The following is a 20,326-nucleotide window of genomic DNA, read 5'->3' as shown; positions in this document are numbered from 1 at the left end:
TTTATTTATTTATTTATTTATTTATTTATTTATTTATTTATTTATTTTTTGAGACAGAGTCTCACTCTGTCAACCAGACTGGAGTGCAGTGGCACAATTTCAGCTAACCTCAACCTCTGCCTCTCAGGTTAGCACAATTCTTGTGCTTCATCTCCCAAGTAGCTGGGAGTACAGGCCTGCACCACCACACCCAGCTCATTTTTGTATTTTTAGTAGAGATAGAATTTCACCATGTTGACCAGGTGGGTCTCAAACTCATGGCCTCATGTGATCTGCCTGCCTCTGCTTCCCAAAGTGCTGCGATTACTGGCTTGCACCACTGAGCCTGGCCCAAAACACCATTTTACAGTTACTCAGGTCATTTCCTTTCTTCTTCACCTACTTCAGTCTCATTATATAGTTTATTTGTAATATGGTTAGACTGATTTGTCACAGTCTGCATTCCACTTTGGGTTGCCATCACATTCTGGTTGATTTTTTTTCCCTCTTGGTCATGTCGTAAATAAAAATAGATAGACAACAAGTGTTTAAAAGTGTGGAGAAATTTGAACCTTGTATATTGCTGAGGAAATTATAATATGATAGAGCTACTTTGGAAGACAATTTGGCAGTTCCTCAAAATGTTAAATATAGTTTCTATATAACCCAGTGGTTCTATCTGTCTGTCTGTCTGTCTATCTATCTATCTATCTATCTATCTATCATCTCCATGATAAAGTTTTATAGTCCACATAAAAATCTGTACATAAATGTTCATAGTACCATTATTTAAAACAGCCAAAAACTGGAAACAACCCAAATAAATATCAGCTGATTAATGGATAAACACAAACTGGTTTATCTATATGATGAAATATTATTTGGCAACCAAAATAAATTAAGTACTGATACATGCTATGAAATGGATAAACCTTGAAAACATTATGCTATATGAAAGAAGGCAATCACAAAAGATTGCATATAGTATGAGTCTGTTTTTATAAAATGTCCAGATTTAGGCAGATACACAGAGACATATAGTAGGTTAGTGATTACCTAGAGCTAGGGTAAGGGATAATGGAGAATATTGCTAATGGGTACAGGGAGAATAAAATATTCTAAAATTAGATTACATTTATGGTTGCAAAACTCTGAATATACTAAAAACTTCTGAATTGTGTACTTTAAGTGGATATATGAATTCTGTATCAATAACTTTCTTTTAAAAAGTCTTAATGCACAACTCTCTTCCATTACATTAAAAGTAATTCAGTTTACCAACACAAGATTAGGATCATTTCATTTTCTTGTGAAGAACAGAATATTATCATATATTTACTAGTGTAGATTTTTAGCATAAAAGGCTAAGGTAGTTGAGGTTTGTCACAATTTCAAGCAAAAGAAAATTAATATCATGATTGATGTAGAGACTAAAGATTATGTTCTGAGAAATATGTGAAAATATCTAGCCCATTACCAGCTACCCCTCTTTTGAAAACAGATGTATCCATATTTAATTATAAAAATTACTATTATGTTATACATTTCTGCTTTGATCTAGGACAGTATTGATTCTTCATATTCTTGGTTTTTTTTTTTTGAGACGGAGTCTTGCTCTGTCGCCTAGGCTGGAGTGCAGTGGCGCCATCTCCACTCACTGCAAGCTCCGCCCTTCGAGATTCACGCCTTTCTCCTGCCTTAGCCTCCCAGTTCTTCATATTCTTTATCATAAGTATATTGTGGTGTTAGTTCATGCGGTAAAAACTAGGAGCCCCAATAGTAGAGAGGGCAAGAAGATTACTAAAAATTAGCACAGCCATTTAGTGTTCGACCTAGTTTTCAAATCTAGGTCTAACTCATCCCAAAGCTCTAATACTTTCTAGTGATTACCAGCATGAATTTTGAGAGGAATTAGATTTCTCAGTTAGCATGCTGATATCATTTGGCTACTTTGAAGACAATTTTATAGCTTCTAAGAGAAACCATTTTTTAATGTAATAAACAGTGTGCACAAATATTGCTTTTAATCTGAATTTTGTCTAAATGTACAAAAACATGAAAATTAAATAAATTGTTTACTCAGATATTAATTATTCTAACAATGAGAAAAATAATCATAGGTAAACAGGAAAAAATTGAAACTGACCAGAGACGTGATCTTTGATTTCCTTATCTCATGCCAGTAATGTCTCTGATCCAGCTTTTTATATCTAAAGAATAATCTCATATTTATGTTTTACCTTGCTCAAGATGGATTTAAGGCAATATACGTAAATCCTTAAAATCAGAATATTAAAGTATAAAGTAAACGTGGCATTCAGAACAAAGAAAAGAAAATTAAGGCAAGAAAGGATAAAGCAAGAGACAAGATTAATAATTGTTGTGTGTTAAATAGTGTCTCCCAAAAAGATAGGTGTACTTCCTAACCTCTGGATCCTGTAAATGTGATCTTACATGGAAAAGGGGCCTTAGCAGATCTAAAGTTAATGATTTTGCTCTGTAATCATCCTGAGTTAGCCAAATGGGACCTGAATCCAATGAAAGTGTCCTTAGAGTAGAGGAGAAGGCCATATGGACATGGAAGCAGAGATTGGAATTATGCAGCCATCAACCAAGGAATGCTTGGAGCCATCAGAAGCTAGAAGAGGGAACGACAGAACAGCATGGCCAACACCTTGATTTTGAACTTTTGGTCTCCAGACTTGAAAACAAACAAAAGAAACTTCTGTTGTTTCTTCTATCCACCCAGTTTGTGTGAATTTGTTAGAACAGCCACAGGAAAGTAACACAATACTCTAAATAAATTGTCTTGGTAGAAAAGTTTTTAAAATTTCTTTCCTATTTTCCCTCCCTCCCTTCTTTCCTTCCTCCCTCCCTCCTCCCTTTGTCACTCCTTCCCTTCCTCCCTTCTTCCCTTCCTTCCTTCCTCTTTTCTTTCTTTCCTTTCTTTTTCTCTTTCTCTCTCTCTCTCTTTCTCTCTTTCCTCCTTTTCTCACTCTCTTCATTAAAACATAATTGGCAAATAAAAATATATATATTTAAGATATCTGACATGATTTCATACATGTATACATTGTGGAAATAATTACCAAAATAAAGTTAATTAACGTATTACTCACCTCACATAATTATCTTTGTGTCTATGTGTCAGGTGAGAACACTTAAGATCTGCTCTCTTAACACATTTTTAGTATACAATACAGTCACCATACTGCCACATTAAATCTCCAGAACTGATTTGTTGTATAACTGAAACTTTGTACTATTTGACCAACATTACCCCATTTTCCCCACCCGCCAGCTCCTGCCAAGCAAGATTCCAGTCTCTGCTTCTATAAGTTCAACTTTTTTAGCTTCCACATATAAGTGGGATAATGCAATATTTATTTTTCTATGTCTGCCTTACTTCACTTAGCATAATGTTCTCCAAGTTCATCCATGTTGTACCATATGTTAGAATTTCTTTTCTTTTTAAGGCTGAATAATATTCTATTAAAGAATTGAATATATCCCACTTTTAAAATTCATTTCCTGCTGACAGATACTTAGGTTATTTCCATATCTCTGCTATTGTGAATAATGCTGCAATGAATATGGAAGTGTAGATATCTCCTTGAGATACTGATTTCATTCGTTTTAGATATATACCCAAAGTGCTAGACTGTATGGCAGTACTTTTTTTTTTTTTTATTTTTTGAGGGTTCTTCATATTGTTTTGCATAATGGGTATAACAATTTACATCCCTATAAATAGTGTGCGATGTTTTCCTTTTCTCCACATCCTTGTTAACATTTGTTATTTTTTTCTTTTTCTAATAGCCAATCTAACAGGTGTGAGGTAATGTGTGATTGTTGTTTTGATTTGCATTTCCTTGATGATGATTATTGTTGAGTGTCTTTTCGTATACCCGTTGGCCGTTTGTATATCCTCTTTGAAAAAATGTCTATTCAGGTCCTTTGCCCATTTTAAAATCAGGGGTTTCTTTTGCTATTGAATTGTATGACTTTCTTATATATTTTGGACATAATCCATTGTTAGGTGTATGGTTTGCAAATACTTTCTCTATTTCACAACTTGTATTTTTATTTGCTGTTTCCTTTCCTGCACAGAAGCTTTTTGTTTGTTTGTTTGTTTGTTTGTTTGTTTGTTTGTTTGTTTGTTTTAGAGATGGCTTTTTCTGTTACCCAGGCTAGAGTGCAGTGGCACAATCATAGCTCACTGCAGCCTGGAACTCCTAGGCTGAAGTAACCCGTCTACCTCAGCCTCCTAGCTGGAACTACAGGCATATGCCACCATGCCTAGCTAATCGTTTTGTTTTCATATTTTTGGAGATGAGTATTGCTATGTTGCCCAGTCTCTAAACAACATAACTTAGTTTGTCTCAAACTCCTGGCCTTAAGCTGTCCTCCCACCTCAGCCTCATGAGTTGCTGGAATTACAGGCTGCAGAAGCTTTTTAATTTGATGTAATCCCACTTGTTTATTTTTACTTTTGTTGCCGGTGTTTTTGGTGTTGTATAAAAAAACCTTGCCAAGACCAACATAAAGGAGCTTTTCCCTGTGTTTTATTCAAAGAGTTTTAGGGTTTCAGATCATACATGTTCAAAATGCATTCATTTTGAGTTATTTTTTTTTGTATGATATAAGATAAAACTTGAATTTCATTATTTTTCATGTGAATATCCAGTTTTACCACCACCATTTGTTGGATGATGCTTTCCCCATTGCATATTTTTGGAGCCCTTGTCAAAAATTAGGTGACTGCATATGTGTAGCTTTATTTCTGAGCTCTTTATTGTGTTCCATTGGTCTATAAGTCTGTTTTTATGCCAGTACCATGCTGTTTTGATTATTATAGCTTTGTAATATAGTTTCTAATCAGGCAGTCTGATGTCTTCAACTTTGTTCTTCTTTCTCAAGATTACTTTGGCTATTTGGGGTTATGTGTGGTTCCATACAATTTTAGGATTATTTTTCCTATTTCTGTTTTTAAAAAGTCATTTTAATTTTGATAGGCATTACCTTGAATTTGTAGATCATGTTGGGTAGTATGAGACTTTTAACAATATTTTTTTTTTTTTATGTCTAAATTGTGGTAGGATACTTTTTAATTAATAAACCACATTAAGAGCATTATTAGGTTTAATAATATTAATTATTCCAATTCATGAACATGCGATATCTTTCCACTTATTTGTGTCTTTCTTTAATTTTTTTCATCAGTGTCTTATGGTTGTCAGTACAAAGATCTTCCATATTGCAGGATCTGGCCAGCAGCCCACAATGCAACGGGGCTCTCTCTTTGTTCCTAGATGGATCGGCAGGTTGAGAAATAATAGACACACACAAGATAGTAAAAGTTGGGTCCAGGGGCGTATCTGCCTTCTGGTCCCGTGGTGCCAACAATACACTGGATATGCCAGCATTTATTATTAAGTTTAGTGAGGGTGTGGGTAGGTTATTGAGGGATTTAGGGTCATTTGATTATGAGGTGAGATGGTCACATGGGGATGAAGTAATAATTCTTTAACATAACATCTGTATGCCCAAGTACAGTATACAGAGATAAGAATTTACAATATAGTGTGTGCATCAGTAATTTCTAACAGAGCCTTAAAACAGGAACACAGTCTTTCCATAACCTATGATTAGCAAGATATTAATCAGCAGTAACAGTTGCAGCAAAAGCTGGTTACAAACAATTCATATAAACAGGACGGGAAGTTAGACAGCCGGTTAGACTAGAATTTCTCAGAAGGGAGTATGCTTTAACCCTAAAGAGCCCTACAAGAGCAGCAGCAAGATGAGGGCGTTTATAGCCCTATCTTATCCATATGGACAGGCGACCCCCATGCATCCATTTATAGGCTTTCCACAAGGGTCGCATTCCATTCCCAGAGCTGTGAACATCTGCTTTTCTGGGATAGAACTCTTGGTGATGTGAAACCTCCCTGACTGCACATCCATTCATAGGCTCTCTGCAGGGGGAAGCACATCATGCACTGTTGGCTCATTCTGGCAGTCCAGCCTGACATTGTCTCTACACAATCCTGCATGCAATTTTGTATTTACAATAATCAGGAGCATTTCATCTTTTATTCCATAACAATAGTTTCAGGGGGTCTCCCTACACTTCCACCTCCTTAAACTTTTGTCTATGTATTTTTATTTTATTCTTTTTGATGTGATGGCACATAGAATTTTTTTCTTAATTGGATAGTTTGTTATTTAGTGTATAGAAATTCAACTGATTTTTATGTATTGATTTTGTATCCTGCAACTATACTGAATTTGTTTATGCTAACAGTTTTTTTCATTTTTAGGTTTTCCTGTATGTAAAATCATGCCATTTATAAACATTAATCATTTCACTTCTTTCATTCTGATTAGGATGACGTTTATCTTTTTATTTTTGTATAATTGCTTTGGCTACAACTCCCAGTACTGTGTTGAATAGAAATGGCAAAAGTAGGCACCCTTGTCTTGTTCCTCATCTTAGAGGAACATCTATCAGCTTTTCACCACTGAGTATGATGTTAGCTGTGATTTTGTTATATATGGCATTTGTTATGTTGAGGATCTTTCCACCTAATTTGTTGAGAATTATTTTTATCGTGAAAGGATGTTGAATTTTGTCAAATGTCTTTTCTGCATCTATTGAGATGATCATATAATTTTTATCCTTTGTTCTATAAATGTGGTGTATCACATTAATTGATTTGTATACATGAAACCATCTTTACATCCCAGGGATAAAACCTACTTGATTTTGCTGAATGAATGATGCTTTCCATGTGCTGTTGTTTCTTACATACCAGTCTTATGTGAGGCAGGGAAACCCTCCCCTGCAAGCCTAGGAAGAAAAATGCTATATAAGCAGTCCAGTAGCTTCCTTCAAGAAAATTTGCTATTCAACTCATGGCATATCTCTAGGACTCTTTAAAGTCTTTTGAGGATTAACATAGGTGTTCAGTTAAGGATTAAAAATACATATAGGTTGGGCATGGTTGCTCATGCCCTAAATCCCAGCTCTTTGGGATCCCAGGCAGATTACTTGAGCCCAGGATTTCAAGACCAGCCTGGGCAATGTGGTGAAACCTCATCTCTACAAAAAATTAAAAAATTAAGCAAGCATGGTGGCCTATGCTCATAGTCCCAGCTACTCAGTAGGCTGAGGTGGGAGGTAGGTGATGCAGTGAGCCAAGATCTTGCTACTGCACTCTAACCTGGGTGACATAGTGAGACCCTGCCTCCAAATATATATATATATATATATATATATATATATATATATATATATATATGTGTGTGTGTGTGTGTGTGTGTGTGTGTGTGTGTATGCGTGTGTGTGTGTATTTTGAATACCTCCTTTGCAAACACTCTTTAGCTGGAAGTCTAGCTAAAACATTCCAAATTGTTTTAGGACATCAACTGAAACTAATTGAGATAATTAAGTGTGTGAGATATTGCTGAGAAATCAATGAATATAAAAATGATACATTAGTCCATTTTCATACTGCTATGAAGAAATACCTGAGACTGGGTAATTTATAAAGAAAAAAGGTTTAATGGATTCATAGTTCCACATGGCTCAGGAGGCATCACAATCATGGTGGAAGGTGAAGGAGGAGCAAAGGCACATCTTACATTGTGACAGGCAAGAGATTGTGTGCAGGGTAACTGCCCTTTATAAAACCGGCAGATCTCATGAGACATATTCACTACCATGAGAACAGATGGGAAAAACCTGACCCCATGATTAAATCACCTCCAAACGGGTCCCTCCCAAGAGACATGGGGATTATGGGAGCTATAATTCAAGATAAGATTTGGGTGGGGACACAAAGCCTAAGCATATTATTCCAAGCTGGCCCCTCACAAATCTCATATCCTCACGTTTCAAAACCAAATATGCCTTCCCAGCAGTCCCCTAAAGTCTTAACTAATTTTAGCATTAACTCAAAAGTCTGCAGTTAAAAATTTCATGTGAGACAAGGCAAATCCCTTCTGCCTATGAGCTTACAAAATTAAAAACAAGTTAGTTACTTCCTAGATACATTGCGGGTACAGGCATTGGGTAAATACACCTATTCCCAATGGGAGAAATTCACCAAAATGAAGGGGCTAGAGACCCCATGCAAGTTTGAAATCTAGCAGGACCATCAAATCTTAAAGCTCCAAAATAATCTCCTTTGACTACGTGTTTCACATCCAGGTCATGCCAATGCAAGAGGTGGGTTCCCATGGTTTTGTGTAGCTTTGTCCCTGTGGCTTTGCAGAATACCACCTCAGTTCCATCTGCTTTCATGGGCTGGCATTGAATGTCTGCAGCTTTTCCAAATGCAAAGTGCAAGCTCTAGGTGGATCTACCATTCTGGAGTCTGGAGGACAATGATGCTCTTCTCACAACTCCACTAGGCAGTGCCCAAGTGAGGACTCTGTGTGGAGACTCTCATCCCACATTTTCCTTCTGTACTGCCCTAGCAGAGGTTCTCCAGGTTGCCCCTGCAGCACACCTCTGCCTGGACATCCAGACATTTCCATACATCCTCTGAATTCTAGGCAGAGGTTACCAAATCTCAATTCTTGACTTTTGTGCACCCACAGGCTGAACACTGTGTATAAACTGCCAAAGCTTGTGGCTTGTACCCTCTGAAGCAATAGCCTGAGCTGTACATTGGCCCTTTTACTCATGGCTGGGACTCAGGGCACCAAGCCCCGAGACTGCATGCAGTAGGGCCCTGGACTCTGCCCAGGAAACCATTTTCCCCCCCAGGCCTCCAGGCCTGTGATGGGAGGAGCTGCCGTGAAGACCTCTGACATGCTCTGGAGACATTTTCCCCATTGTCTTGACAATGAACATTTGGCTGCTCATTACTTGTGCAAATTTCTGCAGCTGGCTTGAATTTCTCCTCAGAAAATACGTTTTTGTTTCTGTTACATTGTCAGCTGCAGATTTTTCAAACTTTTATGCTCTGCTTCCATTTAAAAATAAGTTTCAATTCCAACCCATATCTTTGTGAATGAATAAAACTGAATGCCTTTTAGGGCACCCAAGTCACATCTTGAATGCTTCGCTGCTTAGAAATTTCTTCTGCCAGATACCCTAAATCATCTCTCTCAAGTTCCACAGTTCCACAGATCTCTAAGGCAGGGCAAAATGCCACCAGTCTATTTGCTAAAGCATGACAAGAATTACCTTTGCTCCAGTTCCCAATATGTTTCTTATTTCCATCTGAGACCACCTCAGCCTGGAATCATTGTTGATATTACTATCAGCATTTTGGTCAAAACCATTCAAAAAGTCTCTAGGAAGCTCCAAAGTTTCCCATATCATCCTGTCTTCTTCTGAGACTTCCACACTCTTCCAACCTCTGCCTGTTACTTACCCAGTTCCAAAGTTGTTTCCACATTTTCATGCATCTTACTAGCAGTACCCCACTCTACCAGTACCAATTTAATGTATTAGTCCTTTCTCACACTGCTGATAAAGACATACTCAAGACTGGGTAATTTATAAAGGAAAGAGGTTTAATTGACACATAGTTCAGTATGGCTGGGAGGGCCTCAGGTAACTTAGAATCATGGCAGAAGGAGAAATAAACACATCCTTCTTCACATGGCAGCAGGAAGGAGAAGTGCAGAGCAAAGGAGTGAGGGGAAGCCTCTTACTAAACCATCAGCTCTCAAGAGAACTCACTCACTATCACACAAATAGCATGGAGGTAACCACCCTCATCATTCAATTCCCTCCCACTGAGTCCCTCCCATGACATGTGGGGATTGTGGGGGCTACTGTTCAAAATGATATTTGGGTGGGGACATAGCCAAACCATATCAGATGGAGAAATGATTTGACAACATGGGGGTTAACTTGACAAAAGCAGTTTTCATAAAGGAGTGAAGGGAAAGCCTAATTGGAGTAGGTTCAGAAAAGAATAAAAGGAAAGCAAGTGGATTCAGCAAATATAGATAACAGTTTCACTGAATTTTACTGTAGAATGGTGAAAATTGGTTTTTAAAAATAGTTGTGAGTTAGAGAATCTCAGAAGACTTTTTGTAAGATAGAATGTGGTAGCGTCTTTCTAGTATGACAATAATAATTCAGTAGATAGATTATTCTCTGGTAAAATTGAAAATGCAGGTATGTGAGGAAAACAAGTTCCAAGTGGGTCCTTTGTTAGGTGAAGGAGATGGGATCTTATGCACAAGTGGGTGTTGGTCTTACATACTAACAACAACAAATGCTGAAACAAAGATTAAAGGAGCCAGTAGATTGTTGAAAGTTGTATAGAAGTTTGTGGAAGTTCTCTAGTTGTCTTTTCTATTTTCTTTGTGAGATAAGAACTATTTTATCAATTAAAAGTTAAGAGAAGAGGGAGGTATTGCAGTTTTTAGGAAAGATACATGAATTGGTCATGTTCTTGAAGGGTAAGATTGAAGAGGACTATCTAATAGTATAGCGTGCTGCCTGAGATTCACTGGAGGCTTATCATTAACCGTTTAAAATGAGTCTAATCTACAACAAACTAACTTTCAGCATTCTGGTAGCTTTTAGCACTTTTACAATAGAAGCAGCAGCGAGTTAGATTTTAGCGGGTTGGAACTTTCTTTTTTGGACACAGGCAATGGCAGGAGAAAGGAACAAAGAAGTGAAGGATTTTGCAAAGCAATGCTTTTAATAACAATGAAATCCAAGACAGATCATGAAGGAATAGATGAAGATGAGAGGGCGTACATCCTAGAGTATTGCAGGAAATTGTAGGATTGAAGAATTTTTGATGTTGTAAGAGAAGAAATAGGCTTGAAAAAGTAGAGTAGTGGTCAGAGCTCAGGATGCTTGAAGTTAAGACATTGGCAAGTGTGCAATTATTATTAAGACAAATGAGAGAAAATGATTATTGCAAGTGAGAAATGAAAAGGATTGAAAGGCCAAGGAATTGGGTGGACCATCAATGTATATGTTAATATCAAGAAGAATAGTAGAGGAGAGAGAGAGATTTAGCTGGATACAAAAACTTTCAATATAATGTCAATGGTACACTGTCTTTTTTCTTGTTATTCAATATTTCAATTATTTTTGCACCAGTTGTCTCTCTGGAATTGTAGGCAAGTGACAAGGACAGATATTGAAATTTTATGGTCAACACCAGATATTCAAAATGTCCTACAGTGCTTTATGGTCTTCATGGTTTATGAGGCAATTTCATATGCATTATCTTATTTATTTTTATAATTATCTAGTGAGACAATTAGAGATGATATTGTTATAAAAGCTTTATAGATGAGGAAATTGAAGTTTGATTATATTAAATCATTTGCCACTATATATCTATGCCTGGAAAATGATTTAAAAAAAGTTTCCATGAGACCAAATTCCACATGGATATGTTCTGAGAATGGTAAATAGAAGTTTATTAAGTATCACAACCAAATACATTGACCTCATTCTTTGATATGTTTATGAAGCCCCAGCATTTACATGAACATTTGTATGCAATGGAATTGAAAAAAAAATTCTTAAACATATTTGATTTTGTTTTCAAAATATATTTTAATTTTTTCTGCCCTTCCCTGAGATAAACACTAAGTATTTTGTGTTAAGCACACATAGTAATTCATAACATGTTAGTTATTGTAAGGTAATACATTATTAAGTGTATACACTCTTTTTAAAAAGGAACTAGAGTAACTATATTTATAAATATAGATGTAAAAGAGTAAATAAAATAGTGGAAGCAACAATTCAATAGAATTAAAATACTGTCACAATGAGAATATATTAAATATACAAGGAAATCTAATTATTTTGTCTAATCATAAAAGCCTTAAGATACTCTAAATGGAAAATGAAAAAAGCTTGAAGTTGTCTATATCTGCTGTTTTTTAAAAGAAAAGAAATCAGTGTGAAAACTAGTAATAGAAAAATGCTCTCATTTGCTAATGAAGAAAATGTGTCTTAAAGAATTAAAGCTATTCATAATGATAAGATAATAGAGGCATTCTTGAAAACTCAGCAACAAAATAAACTAACACAAGAACAGAAAACCAAACACCGCATGTTCTTACTCATAAGTGGGAGCTGAACAATGAGAACACATCGGCACAGGGAGGCGAATATCACACACTGAAGCATATTGGGGGCTGGGGAGCAAGGGGAGGGATAGCGTTAGGAGAAATACGTAATGTAGATGACGGGTTGATGGGTGCAGCAAACCACCATGGCATGTGTATACCTATGTAACAAACCTGCATGTTCTGCACATGTATCCCCGAACTTAAAGTATAGTAATAATGATAAAAGAATGTTTATTCCTTAATTTTATTTAGAATTTACCCACAAATTCAAGGCCAATGCAGTATGTCCTGAGGATTAATTTTTTGTGTCAACTTGACTGGGCAAAGGGATGCCATATAGCCAATAAAGCGTTCTTTCTGGGTATCTTTATGAGTTTGTTTCCAGAAGAGGTTAGCATTTGAATAGGTAGACTGAGTAAAGAAGACCACCCCTCCACCAGTGTGGGTGGGCATCTTCCAATCCATTGATGGCCTGAATAGAACAAAAAGGTATAGGAAGGGACAATTCAGTCTCTCTTCTTGAGCTGGGGTATCTGCTTTTTTCTGCTCTGGGATATCAGGCCTTTGGAATCGGATCAGAACTTCCATCATTGGTTCCCCTGGTTCTCAGGTCTTTGGACTTTGAATTATGCCACTAACTTTTCTGATTCCCCAGCCTGCAGATGGCAGATCATGGACATGCTTAGCCTCTATCATTGTGTGAGCCAATTTCCGTAATATATACATATATCAATAGGAAATTAGTAATTGGAGAACCCTGACTAATAAGGACATTATACAGAATCAAGAATTCTACTTCTTCAAAAGAAAGGGGAAAAATAATCTTTCTTTTTTCAACTATCATATTCCTAGAATATCAACTGACATCAAGTAAATGCATCTTACATTAATAAGGGATACAATGACCAGATGCATTTTAAATAGAAAAAAAATCAACAGCTCTCTTACAGCCTATCAATAACCTGTTAGAAAATGTGATGGATTAAAAAATACCCTCTTTATAATGGAACCATTACATTCTTCAGAACAATTCTACCTAAAAGAATAGCACCTGTTTTAAGAAAATTACAGGATTCCACTGAAAGACTGAAAACAAGATTTGAATGAAAGATACACTGTTGTTGACAGGAAGACTGAAAAAGTATAAAAAGGCAAACTTTTTAAAATTAACTAAACTTCATTTAAATCAATATCTATTTATAACTTAAAATGCATTATTAGCAAACTAAGTATATAAGAGAATTTATCTAATCTGATAATAAGCACCTTATAAAATGCAGCAGATATCATACTTAACAGTGAATTGCTAAAAACTTTCTTCCTGGATTTGGGAAAAAAGCAAGGATGCCTACTTGTTTTTAATAATGAAAATAATCTCTGTTAGTCAATATTGTACTGATGTTCCTATCTACTGCAAGACAACAAAAAGAAGACATAAAGTTTAGAAAGAAAAGGTAAGATTCAATATTTGCAGATGACATAAATTCTGTGTAAAGATATTCCAAAAGAAATTACAGATAAACTGTTAGAATCAATAAGTAAGTTTAACAAGTTTACTGAATATAAGATCAATATACAAAATTACATTTCTATGTAGAAGCAATGAATACATAAAAATAAAATAAAAAATTTACAACAGCATAAATATCAAATAACTAAAAATATATCTAACAAAATAAATGACCTTTACATCGAAAACTACGAAACAGTATAGAAACAAATTAAAGAGGACTTGAGTAAATGGAAGTATATAAAAATTCATGGACCAGAAGATTCAATTTTATAAAGATATCAAATACCCAGACTGAACTATATATTAATGCAATCCTAATCAAAATTCCAGTAGGGGTGTGTGTGTGTGTGTGTGTGTGTGTGTGTGTGTGTGTTTATATCGAAAATTGGCAAGCTGACTCTAAAATTTTTATGGAATTATATAGGACCAAGAAGAGCCAAGACAGTCTGGAGAAAAAAAATAAGTTGGAAGACATATACTACCAAGTATTGAAGTTTGCTATCAAATTATGCAGTAACAAAGCAGCAGGTATTGATACAAGGATGGAAAAATAGCCCAATGGAATGGAATAGAGTCGAGATATAGTCCCAGTCATATATGTTCACCTGATTCATGATAATGGTCACAATGGAGGGTTGTGGAAATTCTTTTTCAACATAGGTAGCTGAGAGAATTTGATATCCAAAAATATGCTAGGGAAGCAAGGAAGAAATAATATGAAAGTACAAAACTTACCAGTAATATTAAGGATACAGAAAAACACAGACTATTATGATACTGTAATTATCACGTGTAAACTACCCATCTTGAGTAAAAAGACAAAGAAATGAACCCATCAAAAATAATAACTACAACAACTTTTCAGGACATAGACAATACAGTAAGATATACATGGAAACAACAAAAAGCTCAAAAGTGGGGGGATGAAGTTAAAACTTTAGAGTTTTTAATAGTTTTATCTTTGCTTATTTGTTTGTTTATATAATAAGTGTTACATTGTCATGAGTTTAAAATAATAGTTGTCATCAGTCTAAAAAATTAAGATGATATTTGCAAGCCTCATGGCAACCTCAAATCAAAAAGCATACAACAGATACATAACGAAAAATTAGCAAAAAATTAAAACATACCCACAGAGAAAGATCACCTCCACTGAAAGGAATTCAGGAAGGAAGAGGAGGCCACAAAACAATCAGGAAACAAATTAAAAAATAGCAAGAGTAAGTCCTTACTTATCAATAATACCATTGAATGTAAATGGGCTAAACTCTTCAATCAAAAGACAGAGTGACAGAATGGATTAAAAAATCATAATATAGATCGATGGTTTCCAGCTGCATCCATGTCCCTTCAAAGACATGAACTCATCCTTTTTTAAGGCTGCATAGTATTCCATGGTGTATATGTGCCACATTTTCTTAATCCAGTCTGTCATTGATGGACATTTGGGTTGGTTCCAAGTCTTTGCTGCTGTGAATAATGCCGCAGTAAACATATGTGTGCATATGACTTTATAGCAGCACGATTTATAATCCTTTGGGTATATACCCAGTAATGGGATGGCTGGGTCAAATGGTATTTCTAGTTCTAGATCCTTGAGGAACCGCCACACTGTCTTCCACAATGGTTGAACTAGTTTATGGTCCCACCAACAGTGTAAAAGTGTTCCTATTTCTCCACATCCTCTCCAGCACCTGTTGTTTCCTGACTTTTTAATGATCGCCTTTCTAACTGGTGTGATATGGTATCTCATTGTGGTTTTGATTTGCATTTCTCTGATAGTGAGTGATGATGAGCATTTTTTCAAGTGTCTGTCGGCTGCATAAATGTCTTCTTTTGAGAAGTGTCTGTTCATATCCTTCATCTACTTTTTGATGGGGCTGTTTGTTTTTTTCCTGTAAATTTGTTAGAGTTTTTTGTAGGTTCTGGATATTAGCCCTTTGTCAGATGACTAGCTTGCAAAAATTTTCTCCCATTCTGGAGGTTGCCTGGTCACTCTGATGGTAGCGTCTTTTGCTGTGCAGATGCTCTTTAGTTTAATTAGATCCCATCTGTCAATTTTGGCTTTTGTTGCCGTTGCTTTTGGTGTTTTAGACATGAAGTCCTTGCACATGCCTATGTCCTGAATGGTATTGCCTAGGTTTTCTTCTAGGGTTTTTATGGTTTTAGGTCTAACATTTAAGTCTCGAATCCATCTTAAATTAACTTTTGTATCAGGTGTAAGGAAGGGATCCAGTTTCAGCTTTCTACATATGGCTAGCCAGTTTTCCCAGCACCATTTATTAAATAGGGAATCCTTTCCCCATTTCTTGGTTTTGTCAGGTTTGTCAAAGATCAGATGGTTGTAGATGTGTGGTATTATTTCTGAGGGCTCTGTTCTGTTCCATTGGTCTATATCTCTGTTTTGGTACCAGTACCATGCTGTTTTGGTTACTGTAGCCTTGTAATATACTGTTCTCACTCCTAGGTGGGAATTGAACAATGAGAACACCTGGACGCAGGAAGGGGAACATCACACACCGGTGCCTGTCATGGGGTGGGGGAGGGGGGAAGGATAGTATTAGGAGATATACCTAATGTAAATGACGAGTTAATGGGTACAGCACACCAACGTGGCACAAGTATACATACGTAACAAACCTGCACATTGTGCACATGTACCCTAGAATTTAAAGTATAATAAAAAATAAATTGATTAATTTTAAAAAGAAAATATTCAAGAGGGACATAACTCAGTAAAAATGTATTTCCTGTGTTAACAATAAATAAAATAAAATAAAAATCATAGTATAAAAAGAACAAAACTGCAAGACCCAATGATCTATTGCCTACAAGAAACACACTTCACCATAAAGATGTATAGACCGAAAATAAAGGAATGGAAAAATATATTCCATGCTAATTGAAACCAAAAAGGAACAGGAGTAGCTATACATTTATCAGACAAAATAGATGTCAAGACAAAACCTATAAAAAGGTGGCAAGCCACCCAGTAAAAGAAGTGGAAGATATTTGCATTATACATACAAGAAACTGTATCCAGAATATGTAACGGAGGAGTTAAAGTTGATAAGAAAAAAGATAAATGACTCAATAGAAAATGGGCAAAAAATTTGGTCACTTTCAGAAGGAGATACTTGAATACTCAATAATTATAGGAAAAGCAATTCAACTTCTTTAATCATAGAAAACTGCAAATGAAAACTATAACTACATTTTACATAGTACAAACACATCATAATGGCAAAAATAAAAAAGACAATCTGAAATGCTGGTAAGGATGTAGAGTATTTAAAATTATCTTCATCTACTACAGTGTTAGTAAGTTCAACTACTTTGGAAAACTCTTTGGAAATACCTACCTAATAACCAAAAAGAATTATTGAATAAATTGTTATAGGCACTGCACATACAGCAATGAGAAAAGCAGAAAATACAATACTTGGCTTTATAGGTTTCACAATAAACAAATAAGCACATATAATTTTAAAAATATGATGGTTATAAATGATAGGGAGAAAAATAAATCAAAAAAGGAAGATAAGGAGTAATGAAGGGTGTAATTTTAGACAACATGTTCCCAAACTAGAAACAAAATCTAAATATATAATATCAGTATAATATTTTTATTTATGCATAATAATTATACATATTTTGGGGTATATGTGGTATTTTGACTTATGCATACAAGTGTAAGGATCAAATCAGGGTATTTAGGATATCCATAGTATAAAACATTGTTTCTTTGTGTTGGGATCATTTCAAATCTTTTCTTCTAGCTGTTTTGAAATATATAACAAATTCTCGTTAACTATAGTCACTCTACTGTATTATTGAACACTAGAACTTATCCCTTTCATGTAACTCTATGTTTGTACCCACTATTTTAATATATGTTATCAATAGTATAAAAATTATGCAACTATTAAAAGTAGATTAATAAACCTGAAAAAATCTAAGAAGTACTTTTAAATGTCTATGGCCAAAGTATTAATATTCACACTATTCTAACTATACAAGATTTGTCTTCATTTAAATATAGTGTAAAATATGTATATATATAATATACTATGTAAAAAGTAACAACTGGAACTTTTTGCAAAAAAATAATTAGTCAGTGTTACAAAATGGAAATTTATGTCATGAAAAGATCATAATTTGTTAAAATTAAAGTAAAATATTTGGCAATAAATTGTATATATTTTGACACACTGCAATTCATCGAAGAGTAAGCATTGTAGAACTCTGAGTTCATGTTGTCTAATCTTGGAATAAATATAAATAAGCATATAAATAGATCACATACATATTAATGGAATGAATCATATAATGTGTATTTCTTTTGAAGTAAAATACATTTACAAAGAATTTTCATTGACTTTTGGAAACAATATATTAATAAATGTGAACTGGCATTCAAAATGATTGCAAAATTAACAGTAAATAAATATTTGTCTAAAAATATGTATTTGCAAAAAGTTATTCAATTATTACATCCCTAAATAAAACTCTATGGGTTTTAAAAATTTGTTTTGTAAGTTAATAAGATCATTCCTATATCAATGACAGAAGTAATTTTCTACAAATGCAATTGGCTTTAGGCTTTGCCATATTCAAAGAGTCATTCTAACCTTCATACAATCATATTTTTATAAGTTTGTCTGGTTGATAAGAGATACTGAGTAAATATGATTTGCATAGTTTATTTCACTGGTGTGAAAGGGAGCTATTGAAATGTAATTTCACTTCTATTCTTTTATTAGTTGTTTTAATAACACACACACACACATGCACTTGTAAAACAATGATTATATCTTTTTGTTTAGGTTCTACTATTTTTTATTTTATAAAAATAATTTATATTCATTGTTGAAAATTTGAAAAATTTGAACCAAAATACCAGAAGGAAGTAAACATCATTCATGGTTCTAATGTATATAAACAGCCAGAGTTAACGTTTTGGTTTGTTTCTTTCTAACTGGTCTTAGGGAGAAATGTTTGTCTTGAGATCATAGTATAGAAATGGTTCTGGCCTCAATATGTATTATTCTTAAAATTATATTGCTTTCCATGTTATTAATATTACTTCATAATGCCAATAATGGCTGTGCCATTATTTATATACTCAATTGTATTTTTGTTTATTGGGTTACACCAACTTTTTACTGTTCATAAATAATTCCTAATGAACATTTTTGTAAATAATTTTTTCATATATGTCATTTTTATATATTTTATAAAGAACAGAATCCAAGTGGGAAATTACTGGCTTGAATAGCAATAATCAAATATCGTCCACCTCCGTTCATATTTCAAGCATTGTTGCAACACTTTTTTACATCAAAGGATAGATAGGTTTACCTTAGTTTATCATCAATTTTCTTTTATATTCTTATCTCATTGAGTCATATATTTTCTCAAAATCTGTGGAACTCAGCTGTCTTTCCTTTGTAGAGCCGTGGAATCACAGATTCAGAAAAAGGGAAGTACTGAGTACACAGACTTTAGAGCCAGAGAACCTGGCTCTGCACTTACTAGCACTATGACCTTAGGTAGGTGGCCTTACATTGCTGTACCTCAGTTTCTTCATCTGCAATGTGGGAATAAACACAGCACCTCCCTCAAAGAGTTGTGTGAATTCATGTAAAGTAAGGATGCATGTAAAGTGCTTACAAAGAGCCCAGTACATAATCAACTATTACAAATGCAGTTTATTATTATCTTAAGTTTCTAGGAGCTCTCCTCCTGATATTTTGTCTCTTTGGTTTTACTTCGGTCTGTAAGGCAGAAAAGTCTCATTTTTCCCACCCTGACTTGGGTTTTCTAAGTTTCTTACTGTACTATAGTCTTGGCCAGATGACTTGATCTTTATATCTAGTTCTATCTTTGGCTTGGATCTCTTGTTTCAGCCCTCTTGCTCCCTGATCAACATTTAGTGAAGCAAGAAGTTCCTAAATTTCTTATTTGAAAGAAAAATGGAGGTAGAAGTACTTGAGGTAAAATATCAATACTGAAAAATATCAACACCCAACAATTGTGTTATTTCAGTACTTTCCAAGCACTTTTTTAATACATTATTCACAACCAACCCTCTGAGTTTACCAGGTCAGGAAGCTTTTTTCTGTTTTACATATGAAAAACAAGACTCATAAAAGTTAATTATTGGCCTGGAGTTACCATATCCAAGGGTGTCAAAGTTAAGCGTTTAATTTTGTGACTTTCTGACACTCAGTAGAATGCCCTTCCAACTACACTAAAGAACTTCCAGAATATATTAGTCAGACTTAACTTGTGTGTGCTGCTATAATAAGCAACCCCAAAATCAGTGGCTTCCAAAAACAACAGTACTTTATTTCTGACCTGCATTTCATACTAAGGAGTTTAGTTCCACTGCTGAAGGACAGCCCTCATCTGGAATGTACCGTCCCTTGACAGATGTAAACAACAAGGATTAACCAATCAGTGATGCTTAAAGCTTCTGTTCATGCATGGTCTGTACTGTATCTGCTCATGACTCATTGTCTAAAACATATCACATAATGGACCCAGACACGGATGGGATGGAGAAGAATGCTCTTCCCCAAGACATGGTTCTGAAAACCATATGACAATGGACAAAGATGTCCAATCATAAGGAAGCGGGGATTAAGTAATTGAGGACAATAATATGATATACAATAGAAATTCATGACATATAAATATATGGATGAAGAAGTCTTTTTTTTTTTTTTTTTTTTTTTTTTTTTTTTTTTTTTT

The 20,326-nt window shown here is 34.8% G+C and overlaps 1 protein-coding gene across 10 annotated transcripts in view; it reads left to right on the top strand.

Annotated features, from left to right (window-relative positions):
- The window catches only part of GRM8 (glutamate metabotropic receptor 8), an 810,901-nt gene that overhangs the window by 764,533 nt on the left and 26,042 nt on the right, over window positions 1–20,326 (top strand). Inside the window, exon 10 of one of the 10 annotated variants that reach the window (XR_002733955.1) lies at window positions 13,995–14,063. The exons of the other annotated variants lie outside the window; for them this stretch is intronic. The gene's annotated coding sequence lies outside the window, so the exon portion shown is untranslated. The remainder of the gene's footprint in view (window positions 1–13,994; window positions 14,064–20,326) is intronic. 10 annotated transcript variants of the gene reach the window in all.

Source organism: Piliocolobus tephrosceles, chromosome 8 (assembly GCF_002776525.5).
Source record: "Piliocolobus tephrosceles isolate RC106 chromosome 8, ASM277652v3, whole genome shotgun sequence".
Taxonomy (NCBI): Eukaryota; Metazoa; Chordata; class Mammalia; order Primates; family Cercopithecidae; genus Piliocolobus; species Piliocolobus tephrosceles.
The sequence above is the reverse complement of the archived record's forward strand: the minus strand, read 5'-3'. Positions and strand labels throughout refer to the sequence as shown.